Source organism: Medicago sativa, chromosome 4, assembly GCF_051527215.1.
Source record: "Medicago sativa cultivar Bolivia chromosome 4, Bolivia_mono, whole genome shotgun sequence".
In the NCBI taxonomy this organism is placed as follows: Eukaryota; Viridiplantae; Streptophyta; class Magnoliopsida; order Fabales; family Fabaceae; genus Medicago; species Medicago sativa.
The window spans coordinates 32310958-32332161 of NC_140752.1; the positions used below are offsets into that span (position 1 = coordinate 32310958).

At 33.3% G+C, this 21204-nt stretch overlaps 3 long non-coding RNA genes across 3 annotated transcripts; 1 reads left to right on the top strand and 2 right to left on the bottom strand.

Annotated features, from left to right (window-relative positions):
- Positions 1 to 5670: 5670 nt before the first annotated feature.
- LOC146928811 (uncharacterized) lies at positions 5671 to 8334 on the bottom strand. The gene is made up of 3 exons (XR_015005871.1): positions 8074 to 8334; positions 6390 to 6892; positions 5671 to 6119 (listed from the first exon to the last, which is right to left on the bottom strand). It is a non-coding gene; the product is annotated as an uncharacterized LOC146928811 (long non-coding RNA).
- Positions 8335 to 11994: 3660 nt separating this feature from the next.
- On the bottom strand, positions 11995 to 13372 carry LOC146928812 (uncharacterized). Its single transcript, XR_015008214.1, has 3 exons — positions 13197 to 13372; positions 12641 to 12798; positions 11995 to 12546 (listed from the first exon to the last, which is right to left on the bottom strand). It is a non-coding gene; the product is annotated as an uncharacterized LOC146928812 (long non-coding RNA).
- A 2340-nt stretch (positions 13373 to 15712) lies between these two features.
- Positions 15713 to 17612, top strand: LOC146928813 (uncharacterized). The gene is made up of 3 exons (XR_015005872.1): positions 15713 to 15964; positions 16087 to 17009; positions 17116 to 17612. It is a non-coding gene; the product is annotated as an uncharacterized LOC146928813 (long non-coding RNA).
- The last annotated feature ends 3592 nt before the right edge of the window (positions 17613 to 21204 follow it).

Sequence of the window (21204 nt, forward strand, 5' to 3'; positions counted from 1 at the left end):
CGAAAATACTTAAGTTCGTCTAGTTTTAAAGATTACACATAGGTCATGTCTACCTTCATCATATTATAGGTTAATTACTAGTACACGTCATAATTAAACTCCTATTAATCAAGTTTCGGGGTTTGGGACTAAACCATAACTTTTGGGTTCACTTAAACATAGTTATGCTGAATTTTCATAAAAATGCATCATGACCTACCGGTAGTTTGTTCATCATAACTCAATTTCTAAAATTCATAATGAAGTCAAACCAAAGCCATTAGGAAGCTAACTTCTTTATCTACAATTTTTATGTTTATACCAAAAGTCAGTTCAAAACAGAAAAGAGTGAAAAAGGCTCAAAAACGTAAAAATTGAGGTTCTGACAGAAGGTCCACACACGACCATGCCACTGAGTCGCACGGCCGTGCCACCCTATCAGCACATCATTTTTGAAATTTACGTTTTTGCGCGTAAAACTCCGTTTTCAAAACCCTTTTCGATCCCGTTTTGGCCAAACTTGTCCCAATTACCTAAACCATTAATACTCACCAAAAAAACAGTTTTCTAACAAAAAATAACTTAATTCAATTCACTCAAAACAACTTATTTCTTAAAAGTGCTTAAAACAACTTTTTGCTCAAAAACCCGATTTTCACCAAAACAATTCCACACCCAAAACCTTTGATTCAAAACGGAATTTCTAATCAATCTAACTCAACCCAACAACTTCATTAATCCATTCAAAATCATCAAAATCAAATTTCTCCTCTTTGACCCATTTTTAAAAAATTCACCAAAACACAACAACTTAACCAAACATCACATGTATCACCATCACATTTATTGATTCTCAACACAACATATACCCAAAAACATTTATAGCACATAAATCATGAATTCAACATTAATCAACAACAACATCATTTTCACCAATTTAAGCTAAATTCTCAAAGTGAACAACTTAACATATATCAACAATGAAATTTATGCATCAACAACAAGTTTTCAACAACTTTCATATACCTAAATTCACCACTTAATTTCAAGCACGAAAATTACACATATAATCATCAATTTTCACAAATCAATAAAAAAAATGACCCATAAGCTAAATACATGTTTGTTGTTTTTCTCTGTGGGTTTCAGGGAAAAGCCCAATTTTCAGCCCAAATCCACTCGGAAATCAGCCTATAAATAGAACTCCACTCATTCACAAATATTCATTCATAATGAAGCAGTTCAAAAGAAAGGAAAGTACTAGGAGATTCAAGGAAGGAGTCTCTCTTCTCATCCTTAGTCTCTAGGGTATGTTTTATTCTTTTGTAATTTTATCTTTAGTTACCATGGGTAACTAAACCCTAATTAGGTACGATTCTAAGATGAAGCTCTTTTTTATTATTGGACATTGTTAATTCAATTCTTTTATTTAGTTATGTTATAACTTCTATTTAATTTTCTTATGCAAAAGTCTTAATGCTTTCACTGAACTAGGGATTGTGACATACTTAGGTCTTATGAATGAACATAGAAACAGAACAAACACTATTTTTCGAACGTTGCATATTAATTTTATTCTTTTCCTCCTTGGTAGGGTAGATGAGATAGGGTTTTCCGTTTGTAGAACTACTAAGATAATAGAGAATATGTTATGAACTTCTATGATTCATAGACGAAGTTGGAGCATTTAGATGACAATTTAGGAATCCTAATTATTTTATTTTTCAATTACCTCCGAGAGAGTAAGACTAAGACTCCATTATAATATTCCATACGTATACCTAACATTGCATATAACCTTATAGTGATTAGCAGGTAAAACTTTACAACTAGAGGGACATACTGCCCCACAAACTCATAACTTAAATAAAGCCCTAGTCATATAACTGAATACAGATTTGTCTCTTAAATCCAACAAGAGAATATAAAGGATTCCTAATTGCAGCTAACATTCTGCATTTAAACCAGGTCACTAACTCACAACTGCTTTGCGCAATCAAATCAAACTTGCAACCCCCCCCCCCCCCCCCCCCCCCCCCCAATAATGTACTCGCTTTATTTAATTTAATTGTTTTTATTTTCTGCATCTAATAAGTAACACTAGTTGCCAAGTCGAAACGACAATCCATGTGGAGACGATCTTACTTATCACTTTATTACTTGTAAACGATTTGTTACACTTGACAAAATTGTCCTTTAGTCTTATGTTAAATTAATTAATTAATTAGAGAGATTCACTTAAATTGATAAAGATGAATAAAAAAAATGAATATTTGAATCTTGTGGTGAGTTTGAAGGTGATGATGATTTTTATGTAGAATGGAGACAGACAGTGAATTTTTTTTGATAAATGACGGAGAAGGAAGAAAAGTTTAGCAAGCACTAAATCTAGAACAGTAATCAGATAAGTTGCAAGCAACAAACCTGTTAATTGGTTTTTCGGAGTTCACTAGAAAATTGAGAAAAGTTCTCTGTAATTTTATCGAATGAATAAACTTTGTCTCTATCTACAACTGGAGTCTTTAAATACTAAGGAAAACCCTAATGAACTGAAAATCAAAAACAAGAAAATAATAAAATTGGATTGAAATAATAAAATCCGGTTTTGGGCCTTCAGATGAAATCAAATGGCTTAAAATGCCCATACATCATGGCAATGCAAAGCATTCTACTCGTGGGCTGATTCCCTTTCCGAAAAGGCATATTAGTAGTCAATCGGACACCAAATATCAAATCTGCACCCATTGGACCCTTCTTACGCGCCACTTCATCTTCAATATGCTCAACCAGTCTTCCTACATCAATAAAAAATAATTAATAAATAACTTTTTTATGTTGTGGACGTGCCACATCATCATTTAATGGCTATATCATCACCGTTTGACAATGTTGGATGAAAAAGAGTAATGTTGCTAACGTTTATGACTTAAAGGATCGATTTAAAACTTAAAAACTTCATGGACTAACTTGGTACAAAAGTCAAACTTAAAGGACTAAAAGAAGTGTTTGCCCTTAATTTGTATTATTTATATTATTCAAAACTTCTATTTAATTATTTAATTTTTAAATCATACAACTAAAGGGTAAAGTTATACATTTATGGGATTTGTGTTTCAACCAAATTGAGTTTTTGATTTTTGAAAGAAACCCTATCATCTTCAACCCAGAAACCCTATCATCTTCCATAAAAGGTTTTGGACAAAACTAAGAGAATGGAGGAAAGCAGGTGAAGTTAAAGGATACAGAGAGTACATGACCAATAATTAATTAGGTGGTGGTGGTACAACGACATTCGTCTTCTCCATTTTCTTTTGTTCGTTGTTGTTGTTGATTTTGGTTGTAAGAATGGTAAGATTAGTAAAGATATACTGAGGTATAGTGATGGTGTTTAGGGAAGGACTAAAGTTGATACTGAAGGACTAAGATTGTTTATGTTGTTCATTGATGATGTTCCTGTTCTATATGTTCAATATAAGAGTCATGAATCTTCTCTCAATTTTTGAACCTTTGTACCCTTCACATTTATCCCCTCTATATTTTCCTTTTTTGGTCGTTCTAATTTTCTATTTTACCTCTAATATATTGAAGGTCTTTTTTTAGAAAGAGGAATAATAAGTGTATTGTTTTTTTTCTCTCTTTTACCTTCTTGATTTTCCCCGTTGTTCTTATCTTCTTTCCATAAGAAGGAATGTGGTGCAACCCCTTTCTTGCACTCCAAAACACCACGCCAATGAAACCTTAGCTTACCTAAAGTGGAAATCACAAGTGAATTGTAGAATCAAAGATTGAGTTGAGACATTATTGCAGATAAATTCTTATATATGTTTCATTATTTGGATTTTTTTAAAGATATTAAGCTTCTTACAAAATTTGAATTTTAATAAAAATAAACTCAAGCTAATTTATACTCAATTAGACAAATAAAAAATTACACTCAACACTAAAGATCTAGGTTATCCCTCACGTGATCATTTCATCTCAACATTCTTCAATAGTGTAGCCTTAAAAGTAATAATGCAGTCCAAATTTCTTCCAAGAATGTATCTCTTCGTACCTCACTAAGCTTTCAATAATAAAAGGAGCTGAAGTCGTTCCGAAGAGGTAGGCATAGTTGTCCGAATTTCATGATCAAACATTGTGTTCTCATTGTTTTTGTTTTTTTTATTGCGAATGTTATTATTTTGTAGTGTGGTTGTAATTGTCTAACTCTATTGCAATCAATGAATTTTTTGTTGTCTCATATTTATAGAGAGAAAAATTACTATGCAGACAAACTAGCTAACTTAGGGTTATCTATTCTTATTTTATATGGTGGTCATCCACACCCCGTTTATAGTGAGGAAGATTTAGACAAGAATATGTCAGGTCTTCCATATTATAGATTTTCTTAATCTCTTGTGAGGATTAGGTTTGGTCCCCCTCCTTTTTCTGTGTAACTCACTTTTTTCTTCAATATATTTATGATATGATGTGTCCTAAATAGTGACATCACTTTATAAAAAAAAATATTGTTATGTGGTTGGTGTTTTAATATTTTCTCATCAGCGCAAATTTCACATACTTTAGCACCAACTTAAGTGGTGTCCAGAATTCTCGTTATGAGCAGGTCTAGTGTATGTATAACGATGGAATGAAAATGCATCTAGCTTATTTGTAAAAACTATAAGAAATAAATTTGGCAGAAAATTATAAGATGATGTCAAACATGCCCTCCCTCAAAAGGATTACAAAGAAGAGAAAGACAACAATCGAGAACAGAAATCCACCATCCTACAAGGTGAACACTTTTGATTTAGCACATGAGACTATATTAGCAACTAAGTTGGTACCCTACTCTAATCTATTGTCCACTACAAGAAATGTTGCATTTTGCCAGGGGCAGAAGCCCTGTTAAAATGCTAAAAGCCTTGGCAATTGGACGTTTGCCAGGGGTTTTGCCAGGAGCAGAATCACCAGCAAATCTGCTCATCGCAAATTGTCCTGCCAGGGGTTTAGCTCCTGGCAAAATGCGCTCCTGGCATAGGCCCTGGCACAACCCCTGGCAAATTGTGTCTGCATGATTGCAGGCTTCTATGACACATTCTGGTCAATGCAGGCTTTTGCAGACATCACATCAGTCATCTTCAAAACATGTCAGGGACATTGCGAGGGGTTAACCCCTGGCAAATTGTGTACGATTTTTTTTTAAAAAAAATGTTTTTTATTTGTTTAAAAAATAAAATATTAAAATTTAATAATTAAAATAATTTTAAAAAACGTTTTAATTTTTTTTTTTTGAAAAATAATTAAACATTTGGCCAAATGCTATGTTTTAGAGAGAGATTTGTGCAACAGAATGCTATGTTTTAGAAAATAATTTGTGCATCCAAAGAATCAATTTTAACCCATTAGGTGAAAATTGCAAGCAAAAGTATAGCATGAAAAGTGTGGAGAAAGGGGTGAAAATTTAATGTTGAGTTCAAGTAAAACTCAAAAAAAAAATTAGAACTGCAAATATTATTAATCAGTGGTGTCGTATCCTAAATCTCGATAGTACTGAAAAAATGTACTCCCCTAGGAAAACATACATCAGCATAACATATCAAAGAAAGTAAAACATGGTAGAGCATACTATCATAGACTTGAACATTCATAAAAGACAAACTAGTATAACATAATCATGATCAATTATACATATAATAATTTAGCATATACCTCAAGACACATTTATTTGTATATTTGCATGTATCTGAATAACAAAATCCACTTCAAACTTCAAAGAAGATTAAAAAAACCTGGAAAAGCAGAGATCTTTGCTTGGTATCAGGATCAAATATCACACGATACCCATACCCATACCTCCCAATCTTAACTGCAATCATAACATAATTCCATCCCTATACACATTTCTTTAAACACCAAGAAAACACAATTCCATCCCTATACACTCACAACCACAATTGTGCTTGAATTGTTGTTACCTTTGCCATTGTTACTATGTTAGGTTGAACACCATGGGATTCAAATCCCCAAAAATGGCTACCAGTGCGAGCAAATCCGGACTGAACCTCATCAGCAATACAAAGACCTCCAGCTTTTTTAACACTGTCATAGGCAGCAGGCAAGTAACTAGGCGCCAATTCAACAATGCCACCCACTCCCTACCATAAACAACAAGAGCATCATCAAAAAATGTGTTTGCTTACCAAAATGATTATGATATCATATGACCAATTCATTTTAGATAGGAAATTATACCATACAGATTAACTTCATGATACATCAGTTTACACCACAGTATTATTAAACAATTTCTTAAAGTAGAACCATATATCAGTCTGCACACACTATATGCAAATGGACAAGAAAATAGCAAGTGATTGTAATTTTATTCTACCTTCAAATAGTAAGTGATTGTAATTTTATTCTACCTCAAATTGAGCACACAAAGGGACCCTCAACTGTCAGGTATAATTAATACCCTCGCTTTTTAAAGCATCCTTAGTCGCAATTCTGTCCTGCAGCACGCGCCAGGCGAAGACCAAAATTTCAACGGAACCGAGCATCTCGTAAAAAAATTGAAAGCTTTAACCAACTCAGCTGAGACCGATTCTTGTGAAACAGATTTTCGCAGCAGCTTACACCCGGTTTAAAGGAGAACCCTGCGGAAGAATAACATATCCATGCCAAATTATCTGTCATTCCAGCCTACAATACTGTCCCTGCAATAATTCAAGGAGCTGATCCTTCTCATACGAACAACAGCCGCCTCCTGTTCCAGTGCCAAATCTACATGTAGCCTAGACGCTCCCTAGTTTCGGACACATCCTCGCTTATTCTCCTTAATAGAGTAAAGTCTTGGAAACCCGTCCTGCAAAATAGAATTCCCAGCCCATATATGATACCAAAACAACGCAGTCTCACCATTACCAACCTACAGACCACGAATTAGAGAACAGATTAGTGCAAGCTGGGTGAGCAGTGTCAATTAACTTTATAATCATGCCACCAAATTGAAATCCTGCTACTTGATGTAATTGAATCAATAAGATAGTGTATATGGATGATGGTAAGTAAAGAAATGTAATGAACAAATGTAAGTAAAAGCAGTTGAGGTAAGAAACAAAGAGAGGTGAAATAAGAGGAAATCATTTAAAGAGATTGAGAGTTAAAAGTAGAACTCAAGAAAAAAAATATATTAAAATTGATGATCAGTGATACAACTACATACAAGGATATAGTATTATATATTTAGAGCTTATTAGGGATAAACAGGCTGCCTCACTGGTGGGAGTGACAAGTGATAACATACAAGGCTTTTTTAACACTGAGTGATAAGTTTAATTTAAATTTAATATACAACGCTAAAAAAGTAGTCCATCACTTTCTAATGTACGGTTGTAAATTGTGGTCCGTATGCAGCTTCAATTGCGGCCGAAATATAAATTTTTTTGAGATCTCCGCAACAACATTGAAACCTCGATTTCAATTTTATCAGTTGCATTTTTCGGCAATATAAAAGTTTGAAGTGTAACCTCAAGCACAATTTAAAACCATGATCCAATGAATAAGGATGATCATGGTTTATATCTAAATCAAGACATGTGAGTGCTCAACAACAATGCTCAACATATCAATCATCCAACATATAATAAAACACAAGAAAAGGAACAAAATACAGCATTACAAGTCCAAACTATGGACTAAAAACAAGCAAAATTAGGGGTATATAATTAAGAGGGGATCTAGTGAATTTGTTAGTGTGTACAAAACACAAATAGGAAGATTGTACAGAACAAATTGAATAGCAGCAAAAATCAAATTGAAGCAGCAAACAGATCAAATTGAAGCAGGAAAAAAAACGAATTGAACATCAGTAAGTTTCATCACTTTTATCGGTTCACAAAAATCAAATGAATAACTTCAAATAAACAAAGCTGAAATTGAACCCAGAACAAAACTAATTGAACCCTAAACCACAATATCTCACATTAACTAATTAACTAATTGAACCCTAAATCACAATATCTCACACTAACTAATTAACTAATTGAACCCTAAATCCTAAGATTCAAATTGAAAATTTCAGAAAACCCTAAAATTAAGGTCCATTACCTTACTGTGTGTAGAGACTCGTGAGTTGAAGAAAGATTGGACAAGATGATACACGGAATCACATAGAGAATAGCTGAGTTGCAGATCGCAAGTTGAAGGAGAGAGGAGAAGATGAAACATGGAATCGCGAGTTGCAGTCATAGGGAAAAAGAGACTCCAATGGACTATGGTGGTGTGAAATCGTATGAGTCTGGATGAGAGGAGGAGAAAAATTAGGTTAGAGAGAAGTTAGAGAGAAGTGTGTAATTGGATTGTGGGAGAGATAAACGTGTGGTGTGTGGTTGCTTCAATGGAAAAATAAAAATGAACTAGTAAATAAGAGAGTGAAAAGTAAACAAATCCCCTGCAACTTACTGCCACTTCCATGTGCTCTTGTCTCCATTTAAATTTCAATTTTCCCACTTTACATTTTGCCAGGGGTTATTTCAGTTTGTGAGGAGTAAACCCCTGTTTCATGAGAATCAGGTCCCACGTCATTTTCCCAGGGGCATCCCTGGCATTGCTCCTGGCAAATTTGCCAGGAGTTGTTGCTCCAGGCATAGTTTCCTGGCTAATTGCACTTTTTCTTGTAGTGGTCAATTGCTCATATATATTATTAAAAAAAGGAAAAAAAATTACATAAAAACTGGGGGGGACATGAAACCAGACCCAGTTGACAACCCAACGGGCAAAAAAATAAAAATTAAAAAATCCACAAAGTGGATCCAACCCTAAACAAATCTAACAAACGATTAATACCAAGCGGGTCTAAAATTTGGCGAATGAAACGAGCCACCGATAGGTGATTGAGAGTGGAGTGGATTCTACCGCCAGCACGGTAATTAGCGAATCCACGCGCACCAACCGTTTACTGCAATGATCAACAATAATTTAATCAACCATTTCTGGCCACAGAAAGCGATCATACAAGCACAACCTAGACAAGCACGAACAAGCACCAACATTAACCAGAGACGAGTCCTACGAACTCGAACCTTTGAGGATGGTAGTGAGCGCGACCGTCAACACGATAACAAAGCCCCTAAACGAACTATTAACTGTGACAAAGTACAGAAAGTTTAAAAAGCCATTTCTGGCTATGCAATCCAAATAAGTCACCGTTGAATCAACCTGTGCAAAACAAGCTAACCAACCATTGAGAACCACACCATACCAATAATATAATGAGACTATATAACGCAAGCATTTTTATAAGTAATCATAGCCAGAATATAATGTAAATAACTTCGAAGTGAAGTACTCAAAAGTATATGGTAGTGTGTGTGTGTATATATATATATATATATATATATATACACACACACACACTTTTAGTATATGATGTATTAAAACAAAATATTAGTATGATTGTCGATTCATATATTGATTTTATTATTTGGATCGAAAAAAGCTACTAATTATTCATAATAGTCTAACTATTGTATAGTTCTTTCGTATAACTAAATTACCTATATAGCTAGAGTATCGTGTTATGTTCCTGCATTAATTTAGTGGTGGAAATGGGCTGGGCCGGGCCGGGCTTTGTAAGGCCTAAGCCAGACCTACTTCAAAAATTATAGGCCTGAGTCTGACCTATTACCCGTTATAGGCTCATTTTCGGGGCCTGACCTGGCCATTTGAAAGGTCTGGTGAAGCTTGAAAGCTTATTTAAAAGCCTATTTTATGCTAAGGTCAGGCAGCACAAGTCTACTCCTAAATAGGCCAAAACTTATTAAGGCCTAAAACACACAAATATGTTTGCTACTAAATAATGAATTCTTTCGAAAGTCTAATCACACCAATATATCAGCTACTAAATAACCAATCATATGAAGGCTTGTGTTTATGAAAAAAAAAACTTCAAAAATATCAATAATGGAAGATATATTAGATATGAAAAGCGTAATAGGCCTGATGGGCTTAATAGGCTTTTTTGTAAGCCTTAGTCTGACCTGTTTAATTAAATAGACCTTATAAAAAGCTTAAACTTGACCTTGTTAATATAACGAGCTAGACTTTAAATAGGCTAGGCTGTAGGCCCCTGTCGGACGGTCTGACCTGTTTCCACCCCTATGCATTATCAATTAAAGAATTGAATATCATACTCTTAAAACAAATGTTGAACATGTATAGTACGAAATCTAACTAAAATTAAATAAAGATGGTAAAAAATATGCGTAACATATGTGCAAATATCCATTCAATTATGTTCTTTTTCTAAAAAATATTTATATTCTAAATTTTTTATTTATTTTCAAGATAAAAGATTGAGAAAAAAATATGGAATACATATTTTAAGGTCTTTATACTATATTTAGTTTCCTTAACTAGTGCCCCGGAGGCACTAGTTAACATTTTCCATATTTTAAAACCAGTGATGCGGTCGTTGTAAGCTTTAAAATCCTAATTTTGAAGTCAAAATCATGGTTGTATACTATGTTTGAAAAGAGTGGTGGTATATTGACACCCTTAAGTGGCATACCACCCTTGTACACATTTCCATAGAGAAACACTTGTGTGGACCAAGACCAAGAATTTTGGTTTGGTCACACACACAAGATTTTCTCTTTCTCTCTCTTCTCTCTTATCTCTCTTCTCTCTTTGTGTGTGACCAAACCAAAATTCTTGGTCTTAGTCCACACAAGATTTTCTCAATTTCCATAACACAAATTTTCCTTATACTTAAAGGGTTAAAAGGTGAGGACACTTGTCACAATGTGTGTGGAGATTAAAAGGTGTGTACAATTAAAGAATGTCAACCTATCATTTTTCTTTCAAATCCTCTTATTTCATGACTAAATGAATTAACTAAAGACATATTTAAAGACAAAAATGACTAATAAATTTAATTTTTTTTTTTTTTGGAAAATCTAATACATTTAAAGATTATTATAACATCCACTACCAAAAAAAGATTATTATAACAACTCATTTGGGGTAGCTAAATATATATTATTGGGGTAGCTAATTACCATATGCTAAATTATTCAAATAGAAAAATAATTTTTGGGATAGCCAAAGCTACCCTATGCGACAGCCATAGCTTCGCCCCAGCTCCCACCCATGTTCAATTTCTTCCCAACCCCATTGTCGTCGCTCCTACCTCCATGATCCCCATTGTTGTTGCCATCGCCGTTGGTCTGATCTACTCTAAAATGCTTTTCGTTGCCGTCGTTGTGACGTTCTCTCTATTACCTCTCAATCAATTTTGCTTCACCATTGAAGGTTAATTCTTTGTTTTATTTCCTCTTCAATTGGTGAGAAGAGATTGTAACAGAGATTGGGTTTTAGTTGAGTTTTATAATTTGCATGGTTATTATAGAAGAGATTGGGTTAGGGGCCATTAACAAATAAATTGGTAGACTCAGTTATACAGTTGTAATAGGAGATATAATTGATGGAATAGAGTAAAAGGTCATTGATTGTTATTATATCCGTACATGGATGTTAGTATAGCCCATCAAATAATCATAAACATAAATTTCAATATATATGAGACCAGGTTAAAGTATGTAGGAATACACACTCCTATTGATACCCATGTTCTATAAAGTATATGCAAATGCAACAACTTGCCGAGATTATATTCTATTTGAGTTATTAGATACCATAAACCTTTAAAAAAAATTGTAAACATTTATCCCAAGTTTTAAAATATTTGGCCATGATTCGGAGTAGACCAAGTTAAAGAAACATCGTAAACATTTATTCCAATTAACTCATCAGAGGAAGACATGTCAGCAAAGCACGTATAATATAATTGATTTGCAAATTTTCTCTGACCATCTTAACTATTTCATTAACCACAAAAATTCAAACATTAACTACTAATTTTACATAAATACTAGTTACAAACCCGTGTTTCGCACGGGTTGAATAACGTATTTTTGAAAAATTTCGCTCTAAGGAAGAAATGAGCAAATTACGGATAATAACTGCATATTTCTACGAAATTGCTACCCTTTATTACAAAGCTTTGATGTATTAAAAGATCATATCCTTATTAGGAAAACAACATTATAATTAACATGTTTCTAATTGGAACTAATGAAGGAACCAATAATGTGCAGATTACCATTACATAATAAGTGAAGATTTACCAAAAAAAGACTAACCAAAAAGGGAATTTTGCCAACATTTACATCAATCAAAATGAAACAAAAGAAATGGCATCCCTAGGTCAAGATAGTTAAGGATTAGGATTAAAGTGATACGGCAAAGTGGCGGAAGTTGAGCAAGGAAGATCTACTTCGGTAGAACTTGCACGTGCATGTTCCTAGGTGGCTTTTCAAGATCAAAGACCAGCTTATCACCAACCTTCAGCACACGATCTCTGTTGAGATTGAACCACTGGCCACCCAAGTACTTTTCGTAACTTGCTCTCTCAACGGTAATAAGGCGGCAGTTATACTTCCGCTGTGTTTGGTCATCAATCAGGATCATAGTCTTGCGCTTTCCTATGAGAACCGTTCTTGACACCTCATTTGGGAAATGCTAAGTAGGGAAAGGATTGGAATATTAGTTACATATCATCTATAAAATGAAGGTAGGATAACTTATAACTTATTTTATAGTAAAGAATATATACCATCATTTGCAATTTATCTTCCGTAGTCATTGAACCACATCCTTCTCAAAGTGAGGGACATCCAGAATCACCTTAACAGAGCTAGGTTTGGCCTTTTTGAGTGTGCTTTTGTTGCGCTTTCCTTTCGTAATTTTTCTTGACATCTTGTTAGGGACATGCTAAAAGGTGATTAATATTTGTGAGGTTGTGAGTGTAAATTTTATGATTAATAAAAATAAATAGAACTTCCTCAAAAAAAAATTAAACGAAAGAGTTATAAATAATCAATTAAAATGAAAGCATTATCACTTATCATATGCACACATATGTTTCAGATTTAAAAGAAATATGAAACAAAGCTGCAGAATATAATCAAACAACACTGAAACAAACTTTGTCTAGAAATAAACACCGACAATTTTTGCAGCCACACGATTCACATTTAAGGTATAAAAAATGGTCATCTCTTTGATTTTATATAGCTTAAAAGGACCAAAAAATGAAAAGCACTGATGAACTTCAAAGTGACCTCCTTAAATGAAATCAAAGAAAATGTATTGAGTTGTATTGTATTTACCTTAGTTGTGGAATGAGCCACAGGAACTTCCTTTTCTGGAACTACTCGAACATCCATTTTTTTGAGCACCTCGACATCTTTATCATGATCACGGCATGCTTTCTCCAATTTTTCTGCCATGAAATCAACCTGATATATCAATTTTCTAAAGATGAATAGTAAACTTTCATCATATATATATATATTAATTGACTCTGTTACATATAGGTGACTCTTTTAATGATGCTATATTTGTTAACGCTTAAAATAAACTGATTCCAAATATAGATATTACATGCATATATATATAAAAAATCATGATCCATAACATATCAAATCCTAGATAGGTCTACCATAAACGAAACCAAAAAGTAGTTGTGTTTGATGGATTACAAAGTTAAATTTCCAAAACGGCCTCATTATCTTTGATCCCAAAAGTAACCACTACCTTTCGTTGTTTACTGTCAGCGGATGTGTCTGACAAAGAAAAATAATTTTGATACTTCATACAAAGCACAAAATATTGTGATATATTCTACGGTCTACAAATATTTCCCTAACGCAAAATATTTTTGAGGTTCTGATCATCAAACGATATTAAATTCCGTATGAGGTCGCTTAGATATAAGAAACAAATGTTATTGATTTGGATATTGCATCATACGAACATAGGAACAAAAGGAACAATAGGAGTTAGGAGTATCATGGTAGCAAAACTCAAAACACAATGCCATTAGTTTCCCTTAAAAAAAAAATTCCTTCCAAAAACGCCACAATAACTCAAAAGACAAAACCATGACTATCAAATGGCATCATCCAAATGGCATCATCGAAGGTTTTATATAAACAAACATTGAAGGTTTTACTTTCTCAAATGTAGAGAAACCACTTCTTCTCTCATGTAGAGAAACCAAATGGCATCATCCAAAATTCCTACAATCAAATTTTGAATTTTATATAAACAAACATCGAAGGTTTTACTTTCTCAAAGATAGCCTTTTCTTGGTCGATAAAGTGTTATTTGCAAAATTGTAAAACAACCCTGCAAAATTTTTATAAATAGTTAGTAGATAATTCCTTTTCCCCTTTCTTTGGCATGATGGAAAATTTATGCTTATTGAACAAAAACGGTTTTTAACAAATTGTGTATTCAATTGTGTATTAGGAAAAACACTAAAAGATATGAATAGAGAGGGAGAAAAATTACAATCTAAACTGTGATGATAACATTAATTACATGCAATCAATGGAAAAACAACTGAGATTCATTGAAGTAGAATTTAGTTTCACAGTAATATTTCAATTCAAACATTGTAGTTTATACATATTCAGCCTCAGATTATCTCTGTCAAAATCTGCAAATAATGGAATCAAATTCTCTTTTGGAAACCAATAATGGTTCAACCAAAACCATACAATGAATAGGTTCTTGGCCAAAATTTATTCTTCCTTATTTATGTGAGATGGGGAAAGGGTTACAAACAAAATAACAAAGCATAGACAATCGGAGAAAGAAAGAGAGATTAATTCATGATCTTTAATCTATAATCAAACTAACAACATAACACCACGGAGAGGCCAAGAAAGATAATCTAACATCAGACTACGGGCCCATTATACAGACAGCAATAATACTCTATGCAGATCTCCTAGCCATTAAATATTCACAAAAAAACAAATTGATTGTTATTATAATTTGAGATAACCCTGGGAAAAAAATTCACATGACAGCTTAGATTCCATCAAACAGTCATTCCATATTATAAAGTTAGTACACTTTGGATATATGCACATACAGCTGAAGATCATAGAGGATTTTCACAAAGAAATTTCAAATATGCTCAAGAAAGAATACAATATCCAATCAGGATCAGTAATAAACCAAAAAATGATATGATAACATAATAATGATATCCAAAAAGCTACGATCATAAAATATAAAATTACATGAGGTTATGGGTTAAGAGTTATGAAGTAAATGGTTAAAGATCAGTACTTTAATATGGATAATAAGAAATGGGCTGATATTGTTGAAGATCAGTGATTATATTTACAGTAAGTGTTATATTAAGAACTTTTTTCTTCATGCTAAAATCTACTTTTTCTAAATGTATAATAATATAGCTATTTCATCTTTTAGGAGCTTGCTGTGAAGAAAATGAAGTCTAACAAATACAAAGAGTTCTATGCAGAACTTAAAGCCTTATGCAAGATCCTTCATATTAACATTTGATTACGTTCATTTAAGCCGGGACTTATTCTTGCATCGGTTGTTATGTGTTTGATGTTTGTGTTTGACAAATTTGACTTTCAAGATTAAGTCAAGTAAACGCACTAAAGTATCGAGCACATCAGTTGATCAAAGGCATAAATACAACAATGCAAATACAAGAAATCGTTTAGCCGATATCACAAATGGTAAGCTGAATTATAATATATGCTCAACCGTATGTTTACATACTTCATTCTTGGTCTATCATTCTTATTATAATTCCTCTGCCATGTAGCTGTGAATACTTCAATTGGAAGAAAAAATAGGTGTGACTTAAAATTTGCTTTGAAACAAAATCTTATCATTGATTGTCTTTCATTATATATGATATTCTTCAAAGGTTTATTCAGTTTTGATTGGGGAAGATCTTTTCTATGTTTTCCCTACCTTCTGCAGTGCAACTAATTTCCTCCTTTCTACATTTTACAGGTGAAACAATAATTTTGATACTCTTTGGATTATGTACAGCTCATAGAGGATACTTTTGGCGGTTCTAACTTCTCTAAATATATAATAGGTAAGAATGCTTAAGTTGTCTGCTATATATTGTTGAGTTGATAAGTTTTAGTATAAACTTTTATACAGTTGAGCTTATTTTGAGGTTGTAGTGTTTCTAACTTCTCTAAATATATTCTTCAGGATGTTAGTGTTGTTTTAGAGCTATATAAGGCTTCACAAGTCATTATACATCCTGATGAATCAATCTTGGTTAAACAAAGTTCTTGGACAAGACTTTTTTTGGAGCAAGATTCTTTCCCTTACCAATTATATAAACTTCGGATTTATGTTGATAATGAGGTAGTTTATTGTCTCAATCTTTCATAATAACATATATACAATCAGTAGGTGTAAATCGCGGCCATGGCGTGTAGGTTTTTTTTCAACAAATTATAGCACATAAGCAAGGCTGGTTTTTATTATGAAAGATAAGGCTGAGTTTTTATTATAGACAGTTTCAGGCGTCGAATTACTTTCTGCTATGCTACACAGCTAATGTGCCACTTTAGCCCCTACTTGACATCACTTTCTACTAAATAACCTATCACAAAATAATAGGGATTTGTTCAAATTCTGCTATGTTATTACGGCTATTACGCCATCACAACCGCTATTTAACAACACTGTGTGAAATGAATTGTTTTGGTTTGCTCTGGTGATAATTTCAGAGATTATGGCTGTGGTTTTTTAAGTTTCAGTGTTGTTGAATTGTTGCCATGTAACGCCATAGCATTATGACATTGCGGATTGTGTGCCATCTCTTCCATAGGCTGCATCTGCAATGCCTGCTATATCCACCACACATCTGCCATAGGCCGCAGCACCTTATTTATACGTTGGATTTTTCACTGAAAGTAATTAATATACTCATAGGAAAAATATTTCAGATTCTGCTCTCACATCTTTTATGCTTCCTTTCACTTTTTGTAAACTTCACATTTTGCAATATGTGACTTCTAAGTAGGAAAAGAAATAGTACTGAAAGCCTGCCTAATTTTTCAGGCGAAAACTCGAAAGCACGGAGGAAGTTTTGGAACCTATACCTGTCATAGGATTTCTTACAGGTGTGCTTGATATTTATATATTTACTTTTGTTACCCTGTTTTTGCATCTTAGCTTAGTAGACTACTTTGAATATCTGATAAGTTTTTCTTAATATATTTGTTACAGCGAAAATTGTTGAGCTTACGATTGGAGAGCTCAAACACGTTACACTACCAAATCCAAAAGAAAGACCTCTTTGCCGTCCAAAATTGAGGGAATATATTCTCACTATGCTGCCACACTAAGTTTTGTTCTTGAATTTTTCGAATGAAGAAGACATATCGAATTTCATACTATTATGATTGAAAAGCAAGAAACAAGCAAGTGTGAGACAAATTGTTTGCAAGGATAGCTCAACTGTCAACAATTGGATAGTGTAAATCTAGAGATTTTGTTTCACACCTACAACATTAGATCCATTGGAAAGTTATACTATGTTTATTAATTAAACTTAGATGTATTTTTTTTTTTAGGCTAAATCCAGAAGGGTGATATATTTACATGAACTAAAGACATATTTGAAAGAGAAATTTTTTTTTTTATCATTCATTGCATCCTTGTGTGCAAAACACCATGTTCAATACGTTGCTTGCATCAAAAGAATGAATAAATAGTTATCTAAAGCCTAGCTGTGTCTTTATATTTCAAATGATGCTGCAAATATTGTTCATCTATGTCAATATCTTTTGGACTGATTCACCATCTTTGTGCAAGTTAGAGTTGTTTGGTGAACAAACATTTTGGTAGCCGTTAATTAACGAAAACTTACTCCTTGGATGCTTGAAAAATATGTCTATGTTGTTGGAACAAAATGTGTTTAACAATGAACCTTAAAGAGTTTTGATGATAACAAGGTATTAAAAATTGTAAGGACTCGCTAATATTTGTTCAAGTGTACAGGACCATAATTAAAAAGTTACATCATTAAGAGGTTCTGAATGAGCAAATAAAGAGCAAAAGGAATCAACAAAATTGAAGCTTAGACGCTCCTGAAGGCAATATGCTCCTGAAGAGAAAAAGCGCTCCTGAAGTCAAGCTGCTCCTGAAGATTAGTGCTCCTGAAGACAAGAGGTCCAGAAGCGCCAAGTCATCATCAGAAGCTACATTATCAGAAGCTGCCTCATCAGAAGCCATTTCACCAGAAGCTGAAGATCAACTGAATTTGAAAAATTCAAGGATTCAAGAGTTGTTTCATGGATCGAAATTCATCAAAGGACAGCAAAAGATTAGTGGAATTTTGCAACGGTCATTTCAAAGGTGTTTGAAGGCATGTGCTTGAAATTTTGGACGAAAGCGTTGACATTGTACCTTTGTACGAACTGTACAACCACCTTCTCCACTACTCTATTTTTGTGTCCACGCTGCAAGACAAGAAAACAGCTCCAGAATACGGCTTCGCCTGCAAAGATGTTCCTTTGGATAAGGAATGGATTTCAAATTTGTTCTTCATAGGACAATAACCAAATCAGGCAAAAGATTATTGGTGAAAGATCAAGCTTCAACAACGACTCTTTGATGTGCTGGAAATTTCACAACGTCTCTTTCACACCTCTATATAAAGGAGTGAAGACTTAGAGATTTGGCAATGCTGAACGAAAGACTCTCAACATTTTTACAAGTGCCAAACCTCTGCTGAAATTGTTCTGCATTCACTTAGAATTTCTGTGTGTCAAAGTTTCATCTTAGAAATTCTTAAGTTATTGAGTATGTATCTGATTTGTATTGTGAGCACCTCTGATTGTATATCAAGTGTTCAACCTTAAACAATTTTCTGTGTAATTTTGTTTAGCTAGAAGTCTCTTGCAGTTGTGCTTGAGCATAAAAGTCTCTTGATTGTGTTCTTGAGCATAGGAAGACTCTTGCAAAGTGTGCTTGAGCAAAGGAAGTCTCTTGCAGGTGTTCTTGAGCAATTGTAATCAGATATTACATTCTAGTGAAATCTCCTTGGAAGTGCAAGGGGGACTGGACTACTTCCGGATTGTGGAAGGAACTAGTATAATTGCTTTTTGTCTTTCTTCTTCTCTCTCTCTGTTTTATTCCACTGCGTTCAGATTCTGATTATCACTTCAGAAGCTGTTTCACCTAGCTACTGATCAGTGTGTTCAGTTTTTAGAGAAACGAAGAATTTTTCAAAACACAATTCAACCCCCCTTCTTGTGTTTTTCTCACCTTCATATGTTTGGTACAATAACATGAAATTATTCTTAAACAAGTAGCTGGGTTTCAATTTTAAAATAGCTTTTAGTTCCAAAATAAACCTGGTAATACAGAGCCTAATATGCTATGTTTTTCTAGAAGTTTAATCCAAAAATGTGTCATCAATATAATGTCATGGACTTTGGCTAAAAATTCTGCAAAAGAACCATCTTTTACTATGATCGATCATCTCCAATTTACACTCAACCGAGATATTTGCCTCCGTCGAAGATGCTTGATGCTGAATATCACTGATAGTGTTATCGGGGAAGGATGTGTGATTAAGGTAAATTGTTTCCGAATCTGTTCAAATAATGTGAGATTTATACTTTTCTTGACAAAGATGTCAAATATGATTAAGTGAATTTAATTGTGAGAAACTTTAATTTTTTCTGTTTCCTCAAACTGCAAAATCTTCCATTCAGTGGTCGGGCTGCGGTCTTGCATTACGTTTAGAAAAACGTAAAAATTCAGCAAATTACGTTCAGGAGCTGATAGAAAGGAAAGCCATGAAAAACTTGATAAATGGTTTATGATACTTGATTACTGTGGATTTGGTAATGTCTCTTGAAGCGCATTTATAAAGACTACAAATTTTTATTGGATATTTCTTCAACTGGTACCTTATCTAAATTTTTCTTACCACTTTAGGTTTAGGATCCATATGAGACTTAATCTGTCATATTGCATTGGTTTCTTGGACCATGTTAGTACTTGCCGAGGAAATCCTTAGTCATTTTTGGTCTTTAAAAGTTATAACTTATTAAACCACCTTTCACATACATGTACTGTCAGCTAGGTCATTTATAGTCATGTGAACATATATCATGCTTACATATCAAACCATTATATTTACATATCTAAAGTTTGGTATTTGGTGCAAAAAATTCAGGTTTACACGTCTTTGACTTCTTGGCCATTTCAATCCTTAGAGAGGTTCTCTTTGCTATTCAGAAGTAAAAACCAGGTGCATTTTCTCCTAGAAGATCAGAGTTCTTGAAAAATTACAAATCAAGCTTGGAGTTCTTCGCTTATCCAGAAGGTAGTAGTCATATCTCCTTTCAGCTAATCTCACTTTTCACCTTGAGAAATAAAAGGAAAGAAGAAAATGTGGCCTTAATGTATTAGACAAATTTGATAATTTAACGGTGTATTTGCTAAATTTATCGATACATGTCTAAGAGTATATATTTTGAGGGTCTTAATTTTTCTTTTTGTTTTTCTTTGTTTGAATGAAAGAGTTTACCAATATGGTAATGGGTATTCATTTCATCATTGTCAATTTAGAGATACTTTTATTCTCCTACTTTACTGCTACTCATTTTGTTCTTCATGAACTCCTATACTCTAACATGTATGGTACTTGAATGTGTAATACTTTGAACTTACCCTTAACTCTGATCCCAAACTATCTTAACTTAAGAATGTTGTTTCTTTGATTCATTTTGTGTGATGTGAATATTTGTGTTAATCCCTTTTTGGTAACTCTGACAGTAGCGCTCGCTTTTATAATTAATATGTAATCGAAATTTGCACATCATTGGTTCTTTCATTAGTTCCTATTAGTTTAATCTTAATTATTATGTTGTTTTCATGATCTCATGAACAAAATATATGCTCTTTTCATGAATTAAGACTTGGTAAGGCTTTGATAAATATTTCTAATGTTTGTCCAATATTCCTTAACTTGCTCATTTTTTCTTTTGAACAAATTTTATACAAGATACGTTATTCAACCCGTGCGAAGCATGAATGGAGCTCATGGCTACCTACTTGAACAACTCATGAAAGATAAAGTGAATGACAGAACAGATGAATATGTGTTTTTGCAAGCTGAGAGATGTTAAATAGCTAATGTGCCATATGTGAAAATCATTATTTTGAAAATTGAAAATAATTTATTTTTCTGGGAATCATTGTTACTTACAATGAAAAATAATTGAGTTCGTCATGTATAGATACTATAGTAAACTCAGAAATCATTATAGAATGACAAATTGATTTTTGAAATGAAACACA